At 30.5% G+C, this 24,559-nt stretch overlaps 1 protein-coding gene across 3 annotated transcripts in view; it reads right to left on the bottom strand.

The window, feature by feature from the left end:
• Window positions 1-24,007, bottom strand: part of LOC111685236 (RING finger protein 11) — a 91,323-nt gene extending 67,316 nt beyond the window's left edge. The window contains exons 1-2 of one of the 3 annotated variants that reach the window (XM_046956306.1): window positions 23,851-24,007; window positions 7,487-7,610 (exon numbers count right to left, since the gene is read on the bottom strand). The gene's annotated coding sequence lies outside the window, so the exon portion shown is untranslated. Of the gene's footprint in view, window positions 1-7,486; window positions 7,611-23,549; window positions 23,705-23,850 lie in introns of those variants that run through there. The other 2 variants (XM_046956373.1, XM_046956342.1) reach the window with 2 other exon arrangements.
• Between the last annotated feature and the right edge of the window lie 552 nt (window positions 24,008-24,559).

Below are 24,559 nucleotides of genomic sequence, written 5' to 3'. Positions count from 1 at the left end.
AAATTGTTGAAATCGGTGCATTATTTAAACTGCATAGAACAAAATAGATTATGAGAGTAAGGAGTCTACTTCATGTCTCCTATCAGTTATTTTACATGGATTATATGAATTTTGCATCTTGCAGATGTTACCGAAGTGTACTAATACGCCGACCATTTTCTCTCTTTTCAGATACCACAAAGGGATCAGAATACTGGACCCACGTGTGTCCCCAGTGATATGTGTTATTTTTTGGTCGAAGTGTACTAATACACCGACCATTTTCTCTCCTTTCAGGTATCACAAAGGGATCAGAATACTGGACCCAAGTGTGTCCCCAGTGATGATCGCGAGGACGACCTGCCTACCTAACCTAACCTACACACACATATACATCTTTTTCCAATTTACGGTGTTGTCGCATTTTTAACAAAGCATAAAAAATATGTCTTTTTTAATAAAATTTTCAGAGGTTGTCTCGGATTTTTGCTCATATCTCCGTTATTTATAGACCGATTTTGTTAATTTTAAATAGCGATCTTCTCGAAAGCATGTCTAACAGAATTATTAAAGTTTTGGATCTCGCCGATATCTGGGGTCCTCTAAAAACTGATTTCAACAGACAGACGGACATGGCTTAATCGACTTCACTATCTATAAGGATCCAGAATATATATACGTTATAGGGTCGAACAAATATATTATACAAATTTAAAACGGAATGAAAAACTTATATATACCCTCTCACGAAGGTGAAGGGTATAAAAAAGTACTTAGCCATACTTCAGAAAAATAAAAAAATATTTGGCGCGTAGTATTGAATGAAACTTTTAAGTGCAACAATTTTAGCATTTTGTGTCTTCTCTTTGGGTCAATGATTTTTTCAACTCAGGAAGGCTTAATCTCTCTCTTTCAGAAAAATAAAAAAAAAAATAAACTAATTCATTTACACATATTTGGCGCGTAGTATTGAATGAAACTTTTAGTGCAACAATTTTAGCATTTTGTGTCTTCTGTTTAGGTCAATGATTTTTTCAACTCTGGAAGGCTTAATCTCTCTCTTTCAGTTTGCCACACTATTCTTGTGTTATGAACGTCCATATTCCATGACAGCTCTGTCTGAGGTCTGTTGTGTTTTTCATGGGTGCTCGTAAGTGTAAACCCGATTTCACCATAAATTCTTAATCTGGATTAACTCTGGCGAAAGTAGGGACTAATGTAGTTTTCTCAACGTATATTCAACGATCCTTAATTACTAAAAATATCCATATTAAATGTCAACAAATCTACAAATCTAGCCATGCTAGAGAAGATTATAGTCTCTTCACTAGCTCTAGGCTCTTTTAACTGAATGCTCAAAGATCTTGTATTAAAATTCCCTAAATGGTTTTACGACCTGGTCATTTAACAATTTGATCAATGTTATATGAACAGATGAAGCAAAAATTAATATTTTTAGACCAGATTGACCAAAGCATGTATATAGAAAACCGAATGCGCCATTAAGAGACCGTGATATAATGCGCGTTATGAAATTTGGAGATGCAAATCTTTTATTTTAGGCGTACGAGAAGTGTAAAAAATTTAATGGTAGCACGAATGCCGAAATGTCTACTGATATTATGAACCATTTTATCGCGATATTTTTAATGATTGGGGTCAAAACGTTAAAAATACTATGATGCAATTGGATAATGACAAAAAAGTGTTAAAATTTGATATCTATATATGGCTTCTAGAGCCGCTACAGTTGAACCCCATTGAGAATTTATGTTAAAATAGGGATTTCAATTACACTCATGTAAAAACACTTCTGAGACAGGTGCCATGAAGTATGGATGTGTACCACTCATAAAGCGTGTTGCAAACTTTTTGGGAGTAAACATTTCATAGTTGAAACTATCGTTGATCCAAAGATAATATACAAAATAATACAATTTTGTATTAGAAAGTATTAATTTGTAATAAAATTTTACTTTATTATCACGCGCCAAAAATGTGTAAATGAGTTAATTATTTTTTTTATTTTTCTGAAGTATAATTCAGTGGATTTTTATTTTAGTTTAAATTACAGATTTAAAAAATAAAACTTTTTATATTTCAAAAATTTATATATTTCACAATTATTTACACATTTTTGTCATACACTGTATACTACATTTTAAAATATAACAGTTTTTGGTAGTTCTGAGAATGGTAAGGACAGTGTTCAACGTTCCTTACAGTTCGGGTGCTAATGTGCTGTTTGGTGAGTGGAAAACAATCTTAAATTTTTTCTATCATCTGTGTCCATATAATTTTTTTTATCAAAAAACAATAGTTATTTCTGAGCGAAAAAGTCAAAAATAGCTGTACGATGAAGAGCTTTTTCTTCACCGGCAACGTTATAGAGCAATTCAGGTTCTTTGAATTGTTGTCTATAGGTTGCTGAAATTGTTTGTTGGGGAGTGAATATTGTGGATACATACTTTGTAATTTATAAATTATAACAGTAATATTATTATCATGTTATCTATGAAAATTCTTTTGAAAATATTTTCATTATTACATAATAATTAATTTATGTTAGAATTCAAAAAACACAAAATATAATAATTTTAACTTTTTTAATAAATAATTTAATATTTAATATAAAATAAAATTGAGATCTTTAACTAACTGATCCTACCTACATATTGGCGATCCTGCCAGGAGTAAACAAAATATGTCTATCTTTGTGTAAAATTTGGAAGAACTACAATTACAATAAATAATAATGAATTATACTAAACAAGAAGAAGTTTAATTAACCGTTAAAATATGTATGAGATAATACGTTAATAGAAAGATAATTATAAAATTTTCTGGGTGCAATTTTGAAATCAAATCTTATAAAATTTTTAAAATTAATTAATCAAGAGAACATTTACAAGATACTTAGTGTAGAAGCTTGCTGTTCAAGATTTTAAAAGATTGTTCCTACATACTGTAATCTTATAAGGGAGAATAAACAAGGGAGAATTGTCATAAACGAAAATATATAAAAATACAAGTATTGGTATTCATTTGTTTCGTTAAAATTTTGTTATTTGTTCGTTTTGTTTATTTACATATATAATTTGTTCCTATTGTCAACTTTCCTTTTGAAAAATGTTGCCTATTCACTCACCCTCGCGTAGTACTCTTCAGACAACTAATAATGACAACACACAACAACTTGAAAACTCGGACACAATGTTGTTCGAATGAATTCAACTATGACAATGATTTCTTTATTTAAAAATATTTTTTTTATTAATTCTTCATTACATAACCGAGTCCTTAGGGCCTTATATGGCTAATTAAAGCTACTAGCTTTATAAAAACTACAAAACAGCAAAATAAAATATATAAATATTAACATTTGCAAATTTTAAATGGTACAAATTAATTAGAAATAAAAAATATTCAATGAGATCTATAAATGTTAAGTAAGATCAAAAATAAGTAAGTAACATATAAATACATACATATGTACACAAAAATGAATGCTGGCATACATGTATTCAGGTTCAAAAAATTAAAAGCTTGAAATACAGTTTAAATAAATTATATGTAAAAAAAGAAAAATAGAAACAACATTTTAAGGTGCCTATTCTGCCTGTTCCAATAATTTCACATTGAATTGATTTAGTGTAAATGAAAATTTTCTTAAGTCTCTAGGCAACGCGTTCCAAATTTTAGAGATTCTAATTTGAAAGGATTTCTGGAGACAATTTAAGTGCCTTATAGGAAATATAATTTGGGTATTTCTGGTTGAATGAGAAAACTGAAATTTGTCAACAATGTAAATAGGATAACCTCTAACAATTGATTTGTAAAAAAAAATAATAATAACCTAATATCAATAAAATAATCAAAAGATGAACCAAGGTAATTAAGGGTATGTTGTGCTACATGATCCTGTATTTTCAGACCAAAAATGTAACGTATAATCTTATTGAAGATTTGTTTATATTTCCTAAGCATCTGAGCTCCTGTACCCGTAAATATTTCAGAACAATACATTATATGGGGCATTAAGATAGCCGAAGCGACTAGTTTTCTTATTGAACAAGGCAAATTAAAATTTATTGAATACAATCTTCTTAAGAGAAACGATATTCGAGAAGACAGATAATTGATATGTGGAGAAAAATTTAATAAGTTATCAACAACAAGACCTAAACATTTTATCTTATTAACGAATACAACTGGTGAATTATTAATCATAACATTCATTCTATTAGTATCAAATCCAAACCCATTAATTTAGTTTTACTAGGGTTAACAAGGAAACTATTTTCTGATACCCATTATGCAACAACATGAAGTATATAATTAATACCCTCATTTAATACATCAACAAATTCATTATCAGAATAACAAACAAATTGGACATCATCAGCATATACAAAAGGCAGACAAGAAACACCACTGAACTTGAGCAAAAGGTCATTAATATAAATCATAAAAAAAGTGGCCCAATAACGGATCCTTGTGGGACACCACTAGTTATTCGTCGAGTGTGGGAAAGCGAAGTTCCAATTGAAATATACTGTTATCTATCATGTAGGTAAGATTTAATTAAATTACAAGCTTGAGAGTAGAATTCAAAATTCTGACACAACTTAATATGTAATCTAGAATGTATTACCTTATCAAAAGCTTTAGAAAAATCTACCGAAATTAATACAACATTCTTACGACTGTCTAAAAACTGTCTAATAGAATCAGTCAAAGAAATCAACAATGAAGTTGTGCTATGGCCACGTCGGAAACCCGATTGTGAAGGGTGAATCAATGATCTACGTTCTAGATGTTCAATCATTTGGTCCTTTAATATATGTTCCACTACCTTTAATATATGGTCCTTTAATATATGTTCCTTCTTTTGTGATTGGAACAACCCTAGCAATTTTCCAGTAGAGAGGAAAAGTCGATGTTGTGATAATGGTATTTAGAAGGTGAAGCAAATGTGATGAAATATAAGGAAAAATTATTTTCAAAAATTTTAATGGAATGGCATCATGACCAATGGCATTTGATTTTATTTTCTTAAATGCCAGGTATAGCTCATCATGACTAATGCATGAGAAGGAAAAATTGGAAACAGATTGATTACCAACACTGCCATCATAATACCCTGGGTCTTGTATTTGGACAAATTTAAATGTTCCCGAGATTCAAGACATCCATTCTTTCTTAAGAAGCCCCACAAATTTTCAGGGCTAGAATCTTGAAAGATTTGAGCATGAGCACGACTTCTAAGTCTCCTTATAACGCTTTTAACCTTATTTCTGTATCTACAGAAAATTTTCCAATTCAATGAACTTTTGCAACGAAGATAATGAGCATATGCTAAATCTCTTAGAGAAATGTGGTAACATATGTCCCTATTGTTAAACCAGTTATCTCCATTCACACTAAACCTACGACGAGCTATAGGAACTAAATCATGTAAGGCGTTAATACTCGACATTAAGATCCCAAGTTGTAAATTAACATTATTGGTCAAATACATACCGCTAAAATCAAAATCATTAATTGAAAGCTCAATATCCTCTAACCTTAGCGATTTATAATCTTTGTACGAAACAAATAACGGACAAGATGGCTTTGGAATGTCAACGGCCATAAAAATAAGGGAATGTCTGGATACTCCTGGACACTGCATTTGGCCGGATATATAAGCGGATAGTTTATTACTTATAAGGAAAAAATCAATCAAAGATGTTCTATCGCAACCAACATGATAATGAGTGGGCAAAGAATTATGATGATATGTCAAATCAAGTCTTTGACACATAGAACGGACTAACAGCGAGTCAATGGGAGAAAAGAGATTTGTATTAAAATCACCCATAATGACACAATGAGAACATTTGATTGTAAGGTCACCAACAGAATTCTCAAAGGCGGACAAATCACCATCAGGCAAATAGCAAAGGCCAACTAGTATTTTAATGTCCCCTAAAATGATCTCCACGAATAATGACTCACAGACGTCACCACTATCTGATATAAAAACTGTTCTGTATTCTAAACTCTCTGATAACAACAGCGCAACACCTCCACCTAATTAAGCCTAACAATTGATCTTGTAAATAAGGGCTACACTGTTGTTGTACTATTATTTGTTTCTCACTTCCAATGTACCAACTCAACTGTTTACTTATATTCAAAATATGCAAAAAAAAAGTACATGCATTAAGTGTCCAAAAAAAATAAATTGCATCTTCAAGAGCAACAACAATACGCTTGTAATAAGAATTGGAGTGAGAAACAAATAATAAAATACTAAAGTGTCATTACCAAAAATAAGTACAGTGGTTAGTGACCTAACAATAGCTTTTATTTCTGCTCAAAATAATAAAAGTGAAAAATAACTAATATTTTTATGTAGTTTTAAACGTTTTATTAGAAATTATATTTGAATTTTGACCTTCAAGACATTTTCTGAAGGGAAGTTTGGTTCAAATCATTACAAAAATCGATAGTGTCATTTAAAGTTCATTAAAACTAAGTTTTGTCGACTTTTGTTGACATAATAGATCATTTAAATTAATTATAAGTTCAAAGGCCGTATTCAGGGGATACGGTGTATGGGTTTTATTAGAAATTATATTTGAATTTTGACCTTCAAGACATTTTCTGAAGGGGAGTTTGGGGGCTTGGGTCAAATCATTACAAAAATCGATAGTGTCATTTAAAGTTCAATAAAACTAAGTTTTATTGACTTTTGTTGACATAATAGATCATTTAAATAAATTATAAGTTCAAAGGCCGTATTCAGGGGCTAGTCGAAAAAAATTTCAATAGGCTTGGTCCTTGGGCGTGTGTCTAATTTCATAGAATTATTTTAAAAATTGCGGCCTGTATCTTGCACACAAGGTTTACATGGACATGGGTATAATAAATATCTATTAGATAATTATTATATCTAAATAAATATCTATTTGATATTTATTATACCTACACCACTTTAGAGGGGAGGGTATAAAGGGTTCTTGCTGATGTTTGTAACATATATTCGTCCTATACCCATCTTAAAGTATAATAATCGGCTTATAATCGTTTTGTGAATCGACGAAGCTAAGCCTGTCCGTCTGGCTGGCTGTCAATGTAAACCTTGACGTATAAACGTACAAAAGTGATAAGCTATGAAACCGATTGCATTGTATAAAAAATATTTTATATATTATATGGTTATGACTGACTAAACTTTCTTCCCTTTTTAAAATAAAGTTTATTTTGTAACATTTTTTTAAACATTTAGCCAAATTTGAAACAATTTTATGAAAAAGTAAGTTTTTTTTTTTTTAATTTAAACATTGGAGATACGTTACCGTCATTTTATTATTTTTTCAAACTAACTAACTAACTAACTATATTTTATATAGTAGTTTTCCTAAATATGTAAAATAAGATTAACACAAAAATTCAATAAAGATGAAAATAATAGGCTATTCAAAAATATGTACATTAATGTGAATGTAATAGTTCTTACCTTTTCCTTTAGAATGCTGGAAAATGGGGCGTAGATGAACCTTGGATTAAACAAAATATTAAATTTAGTGTATAGCTTAAGGCACTTTTATTTATACTGGAGTTCTACATTTAAAAATAGGCATCTGCAAAACAAAATTAAAAATATATTTATAAGGGTGTTATATTCGACTTTTCTGAAACTTTATTAAAAGAACTTTGGTTCTTATAAAGAAGTTTATGTTGAATTTCATCACTTTAAAGGTGTTGTGAAAGTTAGTGTGAAAGTTAAATGGTGCCTTATATGTTAACGATTGTATTTATAAAAATTCTTATTTTGGTTTTAAAGCTGCATGAAAAAAATTTATGCGTTATACTGTTACACATAAAATTTTACCATTATTATTAATGTATTTTTTTATTAATAAATTATTTTATTAAAAAACTGAATATTTTTCTTTCTCTCTTAATACAAACCTTGAGCACTCGTATATTCTTTTCAACGGCGTGTTTTTTACTTTCATTCTCGTTTTTGATAATTTTCTTAAATTAAAATATCTAATCGCCTAAACAATGGAATCCTCCTCGGGAGAAAACTTTTACTTAAAGAATTATCCGAACAAGAAATCAAAAACCGAATAAAAACCCAAGGAGTTGTTGCTATCAGGAAGATAACAAAATTTAAGGAAGGTAACATATTAAGTACACCTCTTCACATTCTTGACTTCAGTCAATATTATCCAATCCAATATGTAAAGTCTGCTCGTCATCAATTTACTTAAAGAATTATGTACTATGCATTAATGTGCAATGTGTTAACTGCAATCACCTACACCGATCCAACAACAAAAAATATAAAACAATAAATAAATGCACTCTACAACATCAGCAAATGCTACCCTCACAACATCAAACCATAAACCAAAGAATATAAAGAAATCAGGGCTTGTCAGTTGGTACCTAAAGGAGTTGTCATTAGGTACCTAACTCTAAGAATGTATTGGTAGAACTTTTGTATAAGTATTGCAGCTCCAACCACTTTCACCACTGATTCCAAACCTACATAGTTGCATAAAAACGTACTTAAAATTATTAGGAAAAATATAAAACATTTAAATGTATACTTTCCCAAATTTTTTATCTTTTTATTCCACATTTCATCAGTAAACATTTAATAAGTAAATACATTTTTTAATTTGTTTATTCTGATATTTGCAAAACATTATGTTTATTTTATATCTATTTCCAGTTTTCAATACCAAAATTTACAACATCGTTTTTTACTAGTTTTATTAAAATTCCTCAAAAATGAATTGTCAAAAAATTAAAAAAAAAAATACATTTCTCGTTTATGTTTTACTTTTTGTAAAAGAGAAATATATTTTTTTCGAGCCATTTAACGGTGTGAAAATGGACAAAAAAATTAAAAAAATGTGTTGTGCGGGTAAGAAAATGTTAAAGAAGGTAAATTATCTTCATATTTTCGCGAAAAAGTTTTGACGTATTGTGGAGAGGATATGTTATTGTTATAAAACAATGTCATAGTCCAATTTCTTATTATTCTTTGCCCTAAACCATCAAAAGATCAAACTTCAAACAACAATACCAGAAATAAATGAATTACAACAAAAAACCATACAGACAACTCAAACCCTATTAAAAACTCAAATAATATAAAAAAACTAAACATACAAATACAAATTCAAGAGATTCAAATAACTCAACGCACTCAAGAGATTCAAAAATAAACACTTCATCTCAAAATACACCTCTAAGAATTACTAACAGACGTTAGACTTTAGATGGAACAGCCTAAATGGAGTAATAAGCCTACAGTAAATTAATTCTTTGAACAAATATGTCAAACTTCAATATTATACAATGGAATATCAAAGGAAACCTTTAAAACTACATAGATTTACAGCTCATCTTAAATGAGCAGACGCCACTTTTTGTTTCATTGCAAGAAACCCACTGTTCAGTAAGCATGACTCCAATTCCCCCAAAAAATTATTTTTGCTACTTCCAAAACCTTACACCAAATTAAATGTGGTCTAGGAATTCTAATCCGTGATCATATCCCACATAAACGTATTACAAATACATCAAAAATACTTAACATCTCAATTGAAATTACGTTAAATATAAAAGTAACAATAATATCCGTACATACAACCGTATGAACCGTTTTCTCCACAGGATTTCAATGATCTCTTTAACAACATACACACTCCTATTATATTAACAGGAGATGTACACAGTTGGAATGTAATATGGGGATCACATACAACTAACAACCGCGGATCTATCATTGAACACTCATTTAACAAAAATAATATATGTATTATAAACGATGGTAATACCACACATTTTTCAACACACAACACTTTTACCCATATAAATATTACCGGTTGTTCGCCGTCGTTACTATCATTAATAACTTGTCAAACACTTGATGATCTACATCATAGCGATCATTCTCCAATCAAGACAACACTTTTAATAAATGGAAAAAAGAAAAAAAGCGAATTGGGAATATAGATTAATGGTTGTCAACAACATTGGAACACAAACAAATGCCAGGTAACATAAACAATGATAATTCAGTCATAAGCAAAACTATAAGAGACTCTGCTAATCATCATATTCCTCAAACTTCGCCTATTCAAAAACGTGTTGTACCCTGATGGAATGCAACATTATCACATCTTCGTATGGACAAAAGTAAAAATGGCAATTTAACAAGTAAAAGTGCTATATTCGGCTGTGTCGAATCTTATATACCCTTCACCATAGTGTATTTTAAACATATTTTATAAATTTTAAATTTTTTCCCGACTACATTATTATTACATCAAAAGCTAAACAAAAAGAATAAAAAACAAAATACACAAGACATCTAAACCAACAGACATATAAACATACATAACGAAAAACGCAGAAAAACAAAAACATAAAATAACAATGCAATGACGCCAACAGCATCCAAACATACAAAAAAATACACAGCTGAATAAAACCAAATACATCTACACACATACGTGTACATCTTTTTCTGATATACAGTGTTGTTGTTGCTTTTTAAACATAGCATGAAACAATATGACATTTTTGATGAAATTTTCAGAGGTTGTCTGGGATTTTTGCTCATATCTCCGTTATTTACCGACCGATTTTGCTGATTTTAAATAGCGATCTTCTCTAAAGCATGTCTTATAGAATTATTGAAGATTCGGATCTCGCCGATATCTGGGGTCCTCTAAAAACTGATTTCAACACACAGACAGACGGACATGGCTTAATCGACTCCGCTATCTATAAGGATAGAATTATAGAAATAACAAACGGAATGACAAACTTATATATACCCTTCTCACGAAGGTAAAGGGTATAAAAAAAACCCATTAAAGGTAAATCTAATTCTATACAAAAAAGCTAATTCTTAATTAAGATTGGAATCTAAAATAGACAAAGCTATATGCTTTGAAAACTTTAGTAAAACTATATCTAAGGATTCCCCGTTATCATACACATATAGTGAAACTATAACCGATGTAAGAGCCATTACCAATTTCTTTGGGAAAAAGTGGTCAGAATATTCTTCTAACAACAATTTCTCTGCAGAATTTAATACAGCCAAAAATAATTCCTTAAAGAACCTAAATATACAGGCCCAAAATTTAGACGCTTCCAAAATAGAATCTACACTCACATTAAGTGAATTAATAAAAGTTCTTAATAAAGTTAAAGGAACAAGCCATGGTCATGATCGTATAACATATCAGATGATCAAAGAACTATCAAATGAGCAAAGAATTCTTACTTCAACTATATAATGAAGCTTTTGTACGTCACACAATAATACATTCCTGGAAAACTACAACTGTTGTAGCTATACCCAAATCCAATAAGGATTTAACAACATTTTAGGATATAGACCAATATCTTTACTACCATGCCTCTCTGAAATCATGGAAAGCATTATCGCTAACAGAATTAAATGGTATATTGAAAAAATAAACTTGTTGCTGTTAACCAAGTTGCATTTAAACAAAATTATGCAGATGCTTTATTACACATCGATTTCTGTGTTTTAAAATCGCTCTCATCAAGACCGTGTTGGAATACACATAGTATTAGATACATTGAAAGACTGGGGTATGGGCCCTAATATATTTAACTACGTTAAATCATTATTAACTGGAAGAACAATAAATGTAATAATTATCCAACAGCTTTCACACAAATATCCATTAAAAAACGAAATTCCTCAGGGCTCACCGCTATCAGCCGTTCTTTCTCAAATAGCTTTTAATCAAATTAGCAATATCATCAAAAGGCACAAATATATTGATCACTGTCTATATACTGACGACCTTTATATTTTATGCAAAAACAATGATACAACAAAAATCAATGACATGCTTAAGGAAGTATTTATCGATATCGAACTTTGGACTAAAATAAATATCAGGTGCAAAAATTTCTCTTGAAAAATCATCTATACTTGTATGAGGAAAACACAATTGCTTTCTAATATATAAAAAAGAAAAAAATTAAAATTTGTTAGTTTAATTACATAAAGCATTTCTATTTCATGAAGTAGGTAACGTTTTAAAGTTGTTTTGTATAATGCAATTCATAAGATATATTTTAAATCTGATGGAAGGTGATTAAACTCAGAACAATCTATATATTCAACTCGCTATTTAGTTGCTTCTAATCGACATCTCTTAACTTGTAAGTTAGAACTGCTTCGTGTATTAAAATAAGCTTGATTTCTTATAAACTCAATAGTGTGAAACCCAATGTTATTTACAGCTTTAAAAATATACATTAATAACTACATTTTGTACAATCCATAAGTCGGTAAAACAGTTTTTGACATGTTTCCACATAATGATACCGTAGAATACATTCTTGGCAGATTAAATACAATATTAGGAGCTGTATTCTGCGAACTTTGAAGAGCTTTAAAATCCGCTGTCTTTTTAAACGCATATACCATAGGCAGGTAACCCAAGTGACTGTGGATTAGCGCATCTAGTTAGGTAATCTTATTAACTTAGTTTGATCTTTATTCAGAGTAAGTCTGTTCAGTCTTACATATTCCTGCAAAAGCTCAGCATCCTGTTCCATTTGGGATTTCAATATTAGATGGTGTTTACATAGATAGAACAAACTTATGTCATTAGCATACATTATTAATTTTTCATATATTTTAAGATTTGCTATATCATTTAGAAATGTTATAAATAATAACGGTCCCAATACGCTTCCTTGCGGCACTCCACACTTAACATTTTTTATGACGCTTTTCACATTATTCATTACCACATATTGAAATCTGTTAGATAAGTAGCTTTTGACCAATTTTATAGCATTGCCTTGCAGTCCATAATAAGAAAGTTTTTTAAGTAATATATCATGGTCAACAAGATCAAAAGCTTTTCAAAAATCATAAAAAGTAGCTTCTACACAGAGTAGGCATTTTTTGCACTCGTGAATACAATTTTATTTATTTCTCTCGTTTTACAACTCAGTTTCACGAGATTTATTTTTAATCTCGCGAGATCTATTTTTTTTTAAAACTCTTAATTTTTTATGCTCACTTCATGTGCGATATTTATATATATTGTTTTTTTAATTTCTCTCACAAGAGGTAATGAATAGAATTTGAATAAAACTCGCACACAGAAAATGTGTGCACGAAAACCGGTTTAATGGCGGTGGTAAAAAATAATTTTGTAAGGAGGATGTACGTGCATATATACAGTGTCTCTCATAAGTATTCGAATTTAGGCATAATATGAAAAGAAACCAAATTTTATAACATATTTCGTATGCAAAATTAATAAATTAATTTGTTAAATTCTTTAGACAGTCCTTAGCTTTAATATAACGCTTTTTAAAACTTTTAAAATACACATTTACTTAAATTAATTTAGCTTTATTTAAAAAAATCCATAAAATTACCTCACAAAAGTATACGAATTTTTCTGTATTTCATATTTGACTATATTATACGAAACACAAAAATTAGAATCGAATGATTTTTTTGCTAAAAATTGTTTTTAAGGGTAACTATCAACCGAATGGATATATTTTTGGACCATTTGGTCCACAATTTTGGAGCATTTGTACCATCTTTTTATGTAATATCATTAAAATGGCGGTTTTTGGCAATATTTGTATTTTTTCTCCTTTTCCCAGAGATAAATACGAAATTTGTTATTGGAATTTAATATACCCCTTGGGGTATCTAAAAATAATATTTTTTATTACAAGAATCTGTATTTAAACGTTCCAAGATATATTATTGGAATCATTCTTCTATCTCTAATTCAATTTATTGGAACTCAAGTCCATTTTTATAATACTAGGGTCAAAAATTTTCGGGGAAACTTGTCTTCTATATATTGTTTTAGATATCAGCTGTTATGCATTTTAAGTTTTCAATATATTGTGGAAGTTTATAACTCCAAATCATGCCTCGAAGAAACGCCATTCAATATAGTAGAATCATTATTTTTATAACCAATGGCCTCTAGGCTGAATGTCACCATATCATTCTGGTCTAACTCAAAAATATTGATATCTGTTTAAATATTATCTACTATAATCAAAATAAGCCCAAAATTTTTTACGTACAGTGTTGTTGTAATGGGTAACATAATCGTGAATGTTATGAGTAGTAAAAACTAAAATCTACTGTATAGGATGACGTTTTGTTAAGGCATGTTTTGTAGTTGTACACCGCTACGATATCTCGAAAATTTAAAATATATTAATGCTAATATCTACAATTATATATACTAGCCAACTTTGTTGGAAAATATCGATCCTAGTGGTACGAAAAGGAACTTAAGATCCAGATAATTCAATTAGAAACAGAAGAACGATACCAAAAATATTTCATGGAATGCTTAAAAACAAATCCTTATAACAAAGATTATTATTTTTAAATACCTGAAGGAATCTATTAAATCCCAATATTAAATTTTGGTTTTATCTCTTGAAAAAGAGAAAAAAATGGTCACAAATCGTAATTTTAATGGTATTGTATGAAAATATGGTACAAATGTCCCAAAATTGTGGACCAAATGTTCCAAAAATATATCCATTCGGTTGATAGTTACCCCTTAAAACAATTTTTAGTAAAAAACATTCGATTCTAATTTTTGTGTTTCGTATAATATAGTCAAATTTGAAATACAGAAAAAATTCGTATACTTTTGGAAGGTAATTTTATGGACTATTTTTAAATAAAGCTAAATTAATTTAAGTAAATGAGAATTTTTAATGTTTTAACAAGTTAGAGTGCTATATTCGGCTGTGCCGAATCTTAAATGCTCGCACCAAATTGTATATCTTAATTTAGTAATGAATTATGTGCGTTCAAGTGATTTTCGGGAGGGGACCTTATATGGGAGCTACGACCAATTATGGACCGATAAAAAAAAAAACTTTCATTGTAATATTTCTGTATATATCGATATCTTATCGATATCTTAATTTATATCGATATCTTAATTTAATAATAAGTTATGCGCGTTTAAGTGATTTTCGGGAGAGGACCTTGTATGGGAGCTATGACCAAATATGGACCGATCCAAAGAATCTTTCAGGGTTATATTTCAGTATATAAAAGCAATACTTGTACCAAATTTTATATCGATATCTTAATTTACTAATGAGTTATGCGCGTTTATGTGATTTTCAGGGGGGAACCTTGTATGGGAGCTATGACCAATTATGGACCTATCCAAAAAAGCTTTCACTGTAATATTTTTGTATATAAGAGTAATACTTGTGCCAAACTTTATATCGATATCTTAATTTAGTAATGAGTTATATGCCTTTAAATGGTTATCGGGAGGGGACCTTGTATGGGAGCTATGACCAAATATGGACCGATCAAAAAAATCTTTTATTATAATATGTCTGTATATAAGAGCAGCACTTGTACCAAATTTTATATCGATATCCTAATTTGGTAATAACTTAAGCGCGTTTAAGTGATTTTCGGGAGGGGACATTGTATGGGAGCTATGACCAATTATGGACCGATCCAAAAAAGCTCTATCACCACTGATGGTGGTGGAGGGTATAAAATTAATTTATTCATTTAGCATACAAAATATGTTATTAAATTCAGTTTCTTTTTATATAATACCTAAATTCGAATACTTATGAGAGACACTGTATGTGAAAGATGGTTGTGTGTGCGGATAAAAAGGTTTTATGGCGACAAACAAATGTGTAATAAAAATGTTTATTTGCAAAACAAAAACTTGCATACATACATACATACGTACATACATACATACATACATACATACATACATACATACATACATACATACATACAAACATACATACATACATACATACATACATACATACATACATACATACATACATACATACATACATACATACATACATACATACATACATACATACATACATACATACATACATACATACATGCATACATACATACATACATACATACGTACATATATGATGCAATTATGATGTTACATTATTATTTTTACAAAATACAAAAATTAAAAATATTATTGACCTGTAAATTTATAAATAAATTGCATCAACAAATGTTTTTAATACAAAAACCTAATTGACACATCGTATGTCCTATTTCTTACTTCAATTACAATAACAATTTCTATTTGTACACGTGCACAAAGATCGTAAAAAGCCATAAAATCATAATGAAATTTCTGGAAATTTACTACATTTTAAAAATTTACGAACATCTACAGGCAAACATAACTCTTTAAAGTTTCCACACACATATACAGTGTCTCTAATAAGTATTCGAATTTATCAAAAGAAACCAAATTTAATAACATATTTTGTATGCAAAATTAATAAATTAATTTGTTAAATTCACTAGACAGTCCTTAAAAAGAGAACTTCCGCCGTAGCCATCAGGTCTACAACAATGAATTGAATTGTATCCAGGAATATTGCATATTTGTTAAAGATTTGAATATAACCAAGTTTCCTGAACAACAATAATATTGGGTAAAATTTCAAACTGTGCTATTAATTCTTTAATTCTCAAAAACTTGCCAATGGACGAAATGCTTCTTGGGTTTATAGAAATAATATTAAAAGATTCTATATTCAATAAATAATTTGTTTGTGAGATCATAGAAAGATTAATTATAAAATAAGATGAAATACATAATTTAGACTGGCGACATAAATTGCGATTGTTCTTCTTCATCAGAAAAATTAGAATCTTCATCTAAAACTTGTTGACGTTTTGATTTTGACACTTTTATATTTTTTGTGGTTATCAACATCTTCTTCACTTATAAACATATTGTTCACTTATCAACATCTTCTTCACACTTAATGACTTTGCCCCTTTCAAATGCTACTTTCCTTGCATAAATTCTCCCTCCAGTTGTGAAGATAGAGTGATACCCAATCGATTTCAAAGTTTTTGCGTAATTAAAAAGCTCCAGAGATTCTTTGCTTTAACAAAGGCATTTTTCGTACTTTCGTTGTCTTTAAATTTCGACTCAGCAGTTATAAGCTTATATTTTGACACTTTGGAACTGAATTTCACGACAAGAGCTTGTTTGGGATTAGCAGAATTCTTCTTTTTTTTAAAAGTAAGCATCTCCTATGTTTGCTTCTTCTAACTCCACACCAACATTTCTAGATAAATTAACAAAAGCTTGAGCTGCACCAATTTCTGTTTCAATCTTTACTCCGCTTATAAGACAATAATTTTTATGCGTTGATCATTCAACATTTTTACCGAACTCTTCAATGAAATAATTTAATTTTTAAGCATATAATTCTTTTTCTATTAATTGTATCTCTTTATACCCTTCACCTTCGTGAGAACGGTATATATAAGTTTGTCATTCCGTTTTTAATTTCTATAATATAATTTTCCGACCCCATAAAGTATATATATTCTGGATAGGTAGCGGAGTTGATGTCCGTCTGTTTGTCTGTCCGTCCATCTGTGTGTTTGTTGAAATCAGTGTTTAGAGGCCCCCATATATCGGCGAGATCCGAATCTTCAATAATTCTGTTAAAAATGCTCTCGAGAAGATCGCTATCTAAAATCAGCAAAATCGATTCTTTAACTTCTAATTTGCACTGTTATTATATTATTTTTTATGCATCTACGACTTGTACTGTCATACTTCTATTTATTTGAAAACACCGTAAATTGTTTATTATGTTTTCAATTCTTTGAAAACATAATAAACCCGTACCGAACGTTCGGGTACGGGTTCGGAGTTCGGTAAAAAGTGAGGTTCGGCCAATGTTCGGTGTTCGGCGAAATTTTTACATCATCAAAAAGTTTTAAAAATGCTAAAAATTTATACATCCTGGCTGATTTAAAACAGTTAGCCAGAAAGTGATTAAAAAGCTATAAATTATCTAGTTTCGACTATAAATCTTTGATCTCATTTGTAACATTGAAATTTTTTAGATCCTTATTCTCAAACGATATGTCTGTCAGTCAGTCTGTAAGTCTCGTAAAAGAACGATAGGACCTAAACTATTGTTGCAGATTGATTGGTATTTAAAATGGACAAAATTGGTTTACATTTTGACATGGCCTCCATATAAGGTTCGCTTTAACGTTCATAAGAGGCTTAAAAATACTAGTGTTTTTATGAAATTATACTTAAATTTTTTATGATTCAAAATTTCATATAAATCGGCAAATTGAATTTTGCGAATTGTGTTTAGTATTGTAAGTATATTATATTATATTATAGACATTTCTGATCATTTGGTTACGACCCTGGACTTCGGAGTAACACCCTATATGGAAATCCGTGGATATTATTAAGGCATACATTACTAGGGTGTCCGAAGTGACGATTTATGTTGATAGTCAGGCAGCCCTAAAAGCTTTGCAGTGTAAAACGTTACACTTCAGCTTCGTAAAAGGGACCTGGAAGGGTTAGTCAGGTTATACACATTCAAGCTGTGGTGGGTACCGGGACACTGTGACATACAGCGAAATGAGATTGCAGATGAATTGGGCCGACAGGGCTCGGATTTGGAGCTCGATAGAAGGGTTGGTTCGGTAAAACCCCCCACTTTTCATTACTATAGACTAATTTCCGAGTATTTCAATTGTAGGGTTTCTAGGACATTATTGCCGATGTTAAATCCAAAAGCAACCAGAATGCTATTAGGATTGGATACGAAGAGTATAAAGATTTCAGTAGGGGTAATAACCGGACACTGCTCAATTGGAACCTTTAGGAGTAATAGGGTCGGTAACACACAAGATTCAGGAGGCGGTAGGGCATATTTTATGCCACTGTCCCAGATTACAACCCTTAAAAAAAAAGTGGCGTATGGTCCCCCGCGTACCCTATATTAAGCATATTTATGAACTTAAAAGCCCTATTTGTCGGGTTCAGTTCTATGTGAATTAATGGAACGGATTTCCATATAGGGTGTTACTCCGAAGTCCAGGGTCGTAACCAAATGATCACAAATGCCCTTCGCAATTCCATCAATTCCTGTTAGTCCTACCACCTTCGGTCTTACTAGAGCTGATTCAAACAGTCTGAATAAGTTCCTAGCCGCCACACTCTCAACATATTTCTCAATTGGGAGCAGATTCAAAATGATATCCAATGCCGCTTGCCCCTGGCACTTGTTATGCCAAAAAACACACCTTTGAGCCTTACTGAGTATTAATCTATAGCTGAATTTCCTCATTCCTACCCACCACGCAGTACAACCATAGGTAATAATGGACCTTACTACGTGTAAACCCAATTTACCATGTTCGGTCGCAAAATCCAATTCTTACCATTAGAGGCATTAAGACCCTTTTTAAGCCGTTCTTGTATAGTCTTCTTCCACTACAATTTTCTGTCAAGAAAGGTCCCTAGATCCCATCCGTACTCTTCTACACAACATTTTGACAGATCATATTACTTGTGTGATCGTGTAAAGCCGGCTTAAGAAATTAACGGAACTGACCTTTAAACATCATTAAGTTTAAACGCAAATACATTTTCGTAACACTATCTCCCGCTTAAGACTGTTTATCCCGAAGAGGCACAAAGTCTTCCACAGTCTTCCACATTTCCGTATCTGTATACTATGAACTTCCCAAAATCAACCTCTTCACAGCTCGACACATCAAGCAATCCTTCAGAAACCACATCGTTATAAGACGGTTGACTGTTCCAATACCCACAAGCTGCGGTCCTTACAATCTTCCTCAACTTGTATTGTCTGGGGTCTTATTTACATATCAGGAACAGATCCTTTTAATTTTCTAGGAGCCTTGCAGCTTTGTTGAATATTACCGATTATACTGTAATTATAACATTTTACTTTGGCTCTATTTCGGTTCTTATTCAAAGCCTCCAAAATTGTATATTAAATTCTTTTAGCTTCTCTCATTTTTTGATGCAACTTCCAGTTTCCACGCACTGTGGTTGTGAAATTGTTTTAGACGTTTCCTGTGATATCGGATATAAGACTGTTTCAGCAATGATATCTTAGGATCATGAATACCATTTAGAAATTCCCCTGCCTTGAAAATTTCCAAAAAACTAATGATAAATAATCTGTAAAAAGCGCCCGATTTCACTTGTAGTGTCTCATTGGCTTTCTGCACTCTACCACGCAATTTCATTCGGTATAATTAAATTTAAAGTTTTCTGCCATACTAACGTTGTTAAGGAAAATTAGAAAGTAAAAAAACAGTCAGTACCAAAAAGTCTTCTTTTACATCACTTACTGCGGACTCAACATGTTTAATTTCATGTTTCTAGATTCAATATTATGGAAATTTCAAAAGAGTACCTTTGGAAAACGAAAACGTACCCAAAACTTCCCTTTTAGGGGTTCTCACCTAAATCAGACTCTACGCGCAGAGAACAGACATAGTTTGACATGTTTACTATAATTAAGTTATGTTCACTGTAGCAATATATTGTTTTCAAAAACATATAATTGTCATTTTAATTCTATTTAAACAATATCGTTGTCACTGTAATCAATTATAAATTTGAATGTAATGGCAATTATAAATTTGAGTATGATTAACTGAAAATAATTTTTTTATTTAATAACTAAGCCGTATATTTTTGAATAAAATTGTGGACATTTAAGTGAACTTTTTATGGGGGCTTTTCATATGGACCAGGGTCATATGAGGACCTATTATAATAGAATTCGTGAAGGTCATGAAGTCTAGTATAGAACTTTGTTTTACAGCTTTTTGTCGAGATATGAGTATATTAAACATAATTATGAACTTAAAAGCGCTATTCGCCGGGTTCAGTTGTATGGTGTCTAGGTGGACCGATCTTAACCATTTTCAATAGGCTTCATCCATGGGACCAAATTTCATTGAATTATCTTCAAAATTGCGACCTGTAGTTTGATTAAAAGTTTTACATGGACGGAAGGTCAGACGGATGGACAGACGGACGGACGGACATAGCTAAATCGACTCAGAAAATGATTCTGAGCCGATTGGTATACATACATTTTTATACATTTTTAAATTGGTGGCATTTATGAAATAAATCTATACATTTACAATCTTTATTAGATATTATCAATGATTAATTTCAAATTAACATTAGATTTCGAGCCAAATCTAGATTTTACAAAAAAAAAAAAAAAAATAGTTTGAAATTTTATTTCGGCAAAGTCTAGTAGTTTTTAGTAATGCAGCATTGGTTTTTCTTAAAATTACGACACTTTACAAGAAAATAGACAAAAATCAAAATATCGACAAAATTAAAAAATTGGAAAACATTAATGAAGAGTTGATTTTAAAAAGTTAATTCAATTATTTACTACATATAAATGGAATATGTATATCTTATATTTTTCTAATATTTAATATCAAACAAAATATGGGATAAAATTAAAACTACTTTAATGTCAAAAAATATATAGTGTACACCACTATGAAATCTAGTGCTTCGAGCCAAATCTTTTGGAGTTTAACTAGATTTCCCAAATCAAAAATAAATATAAGTAGATTACGACAAAATCTACTCAAAATATAATAGTAGCTCCGTTTTTTCTTAATTAATACTAAAAAATACGACGCTGCAACTTCCATAATTTAAATAAAACATCGACTTTCGACGTTTTGCAGTATATGCATGAAAAGTCGACTCTTCGACTTTTACAATTTGAACTTATCGACTTTCCATTTTCCCAAATATTTAGTCGGTAGATATTTTGCACGGAAGAATTTTTTAATCCATATTCCAAGGAGTATTTCGCGCGACACTTCTTAGAACCTGTATAATTTACCTGCAAAAATTTTACTAACCATTTTGGAGAAAGCCAATTTTCCAAGGATCTACTCTACCGATTTTTGCACGAAAGGATATTTTCAATCCTTACCATGTCTCCTACCTATATCCTATACATTTTACCAGCAACGATTTTACTGACCATTTTGGAGAAAGCCTATTTTCCAAGGATTAACTCTACCGATTTTTTGCACTAAAGGATTTTTTCAATCCTTACCATGTCTCCTACCATATTCCAAGGAATTTAGGCGCGACACTTCCTATATCCTATACAGTTTACCAGCAACGATTTTACTGACCATTTTGGAGGAAGCTCATTTTCCAAGGATCTACTACCGATTTTTTGCACGAAAGGATTTTATCAATCCTTACCATGCTCCTACCAGATTCCAAGGAGTTTTTGGCGTGACACTTCATATATCCTATACAGTTTACCAGCAACGATTTTACCGACCATTTTGGAGGAAGCCAATTTTTCAAGGATCTACTCTACCGATTTTTTGCACTAAAGGATTTTTTAATCCTTACCATGTCTCCTACCATATTCCAAGGAGTTTTTGGCGCGATACTTTCTATATCAGTTTACCAGCAACGATTTTACTGACCATTTTGGAGAAAGGCCCTTTTTCAAGGATCTACTCTACCGAATTTTTGCACGAAAGGATTTTTTTAATCCTTACCATGTCTCCTACCATAATCCAAGAAGTTTTTGGCGGGACACCTCCTATATCCTATACAGTTTACCAGCAACGATTTTACTGACCATTTTGGAGGAAGCCAATTTACCAAGGAAATAAATAATAAATTTTAATGCCGTCTTGTAATATTTTCATAAGGATTTTTTAATTTGCTTGCGTGTTATTAATTAAAATAGAAAAAAACGAATAGTAAGGAAAAAAGTGTTTTTGTTATTAATTAAAAAATTAGTTCATAGATTATTTTTGCCTAATGCTGCCATGACTTCATCCAAAAATCCAATTTGAAAAAATGCCATTTTACATACATACGTGCGTGCTCCAATATATAAGTTACAACATACATCAGTTGAAAGGTATATCTGAGACATATCCACTGATACTCATATCGACCGTATAAAATAATAAGGACTTGAGATTTATAAAATTGACTAATATATAAAATTTTAAACTTAAATAACTCCTGCATTTCATGGGTTATAGCTTTCAAACATATATCAAAGGAAAGCCCCAAATGTTGTCTACAAACTCTCATGTGAGACGAGGTACCGTTATATCGGTATGTTTTAGAGATAACGGTACTTTATTAAAAAAAGTCAAAAGAAAAAATCATAAAAATTGACCCTGGCTCTCAATGGGTTAATTATATTTGTCATCTTACATATCAATGGAAAGCTCTTTCAAAGACCTTTCCAATGATACCCATATCGACCATATCCGTTTATCATTGATCAAGATATATGCAATTATATATCAAAACTTTGGAGGCCCATAACTCCCGGACCCTAATAGAGCGGATAATTTTTTTTCCATCACTGCACTCAAAACGTAAAATGCTACAAGGTAGTAAAAAAAAAAACTCTAAAAATCAGCTGGATTAGAACACTTAATTTGCTCCAAAAACTCTAAAAATCAGATGGATTAGAACACTTAATTTGCTCCCTAATTATATTGTGGCGCAATTCATATTTTTTATGCATTTTTCCAGCTACATTAAAATTTGTAGAAAGTATATTTTTACTACAATTGATTCGCATTTCAGTTAAAAATTAAAAACAATTGCATATACCTATGTATAAATACATGGATACATTTACATATATACATTAGAGCTGACTCTTGTTTTGTCCTTTGATATTTTTTTATATATTGCACATTTTCTAGATAATTATTACAAAAGATAAACACTATTATTTAAAAAGCATTATTTTGATTAACCGAATCAACATGAACGTAATAGAACTCCTCTAAACTCTTTTTTCAACTAAAGTACATTGTATACTTTAAATTGTGTACACATGCAAGAACATGTTTTCGTTTTGATTTTTATAAATTTGATGTATTAACTGCAATTTTTCAAGCCTTCTTACCTTCATTTGCATTTTAAATTAGAAACTTGTTATTAATTTTATTAATTATTAAACAATTTTTTTGTTTTTGCGCTGTAAAGTTCTAACAAAGACATTTGTTGTATTTACAGATTATAAGTGATGACAACTCAGCTCTTTTTTAATGTTGTGATTTGTTGAAAAAAGTTTAAGCTGTATGGCAACACGTAAGGCGAATTCATATAAGGTTGGTGTTATTCAATCAGTAGATAATTTTTTACTTAAAGGCTCAGTTAGTCTCTACGTTCCGTTCCGTGATGAATCAGCTGATTCGTATTTGGCTTACGAAAACCAGTGTAAGTCGTTAGTTTGGCCGTAACGTTGAAGTTGCGTTGCGGATGAACCTGTAGAAAATAGAATTCAATCTGCAACGTTAAGTGACAGCTATAAACAGCTGACATAAAATACAAAAAAGGTGAAAAAACAAACAAAAAAACAGTGATGTTAATGTTTTAAAAATAATGTACATCCAAAAAATTTTAATTATTACGATTAATTGAAATAATTTAAAATTAAACATTAAAATTAATGTACTTCTTATATTAGTAAATATTTATTAAAAAAATTATACTAAACGCTATGAAGATTAAAATTAAAAAAAAACGCGAAAACTATAAAGTAAGAGAGATAAAACTCTGAAATATGTCAAAGAAAATATCAAAGTTGGCATTACTTTCAACATAAATGCCAT

The sequence above is a fragment of the Lucilia cuprina genome, chromosome X, assembly GCF_022045245.1.
Source record: "Lucilia cuprina isolate Lc7/37 chromosome X, ASM2204524v1, whole genome shotgun sequence".
NCBI classification, from domain to species: domain Eukaryota; kingdom Metazoa; phylum Arthropoda; class Insecta; order Diptera; family Calliphoridae; genus Lucilia; species Lucilia cuprina.
The sequence above is the reverse complement of the archived record's forward strand: the minus strand, read 5'-3'. Positions and strand labels throughout refer to the sequence as shown.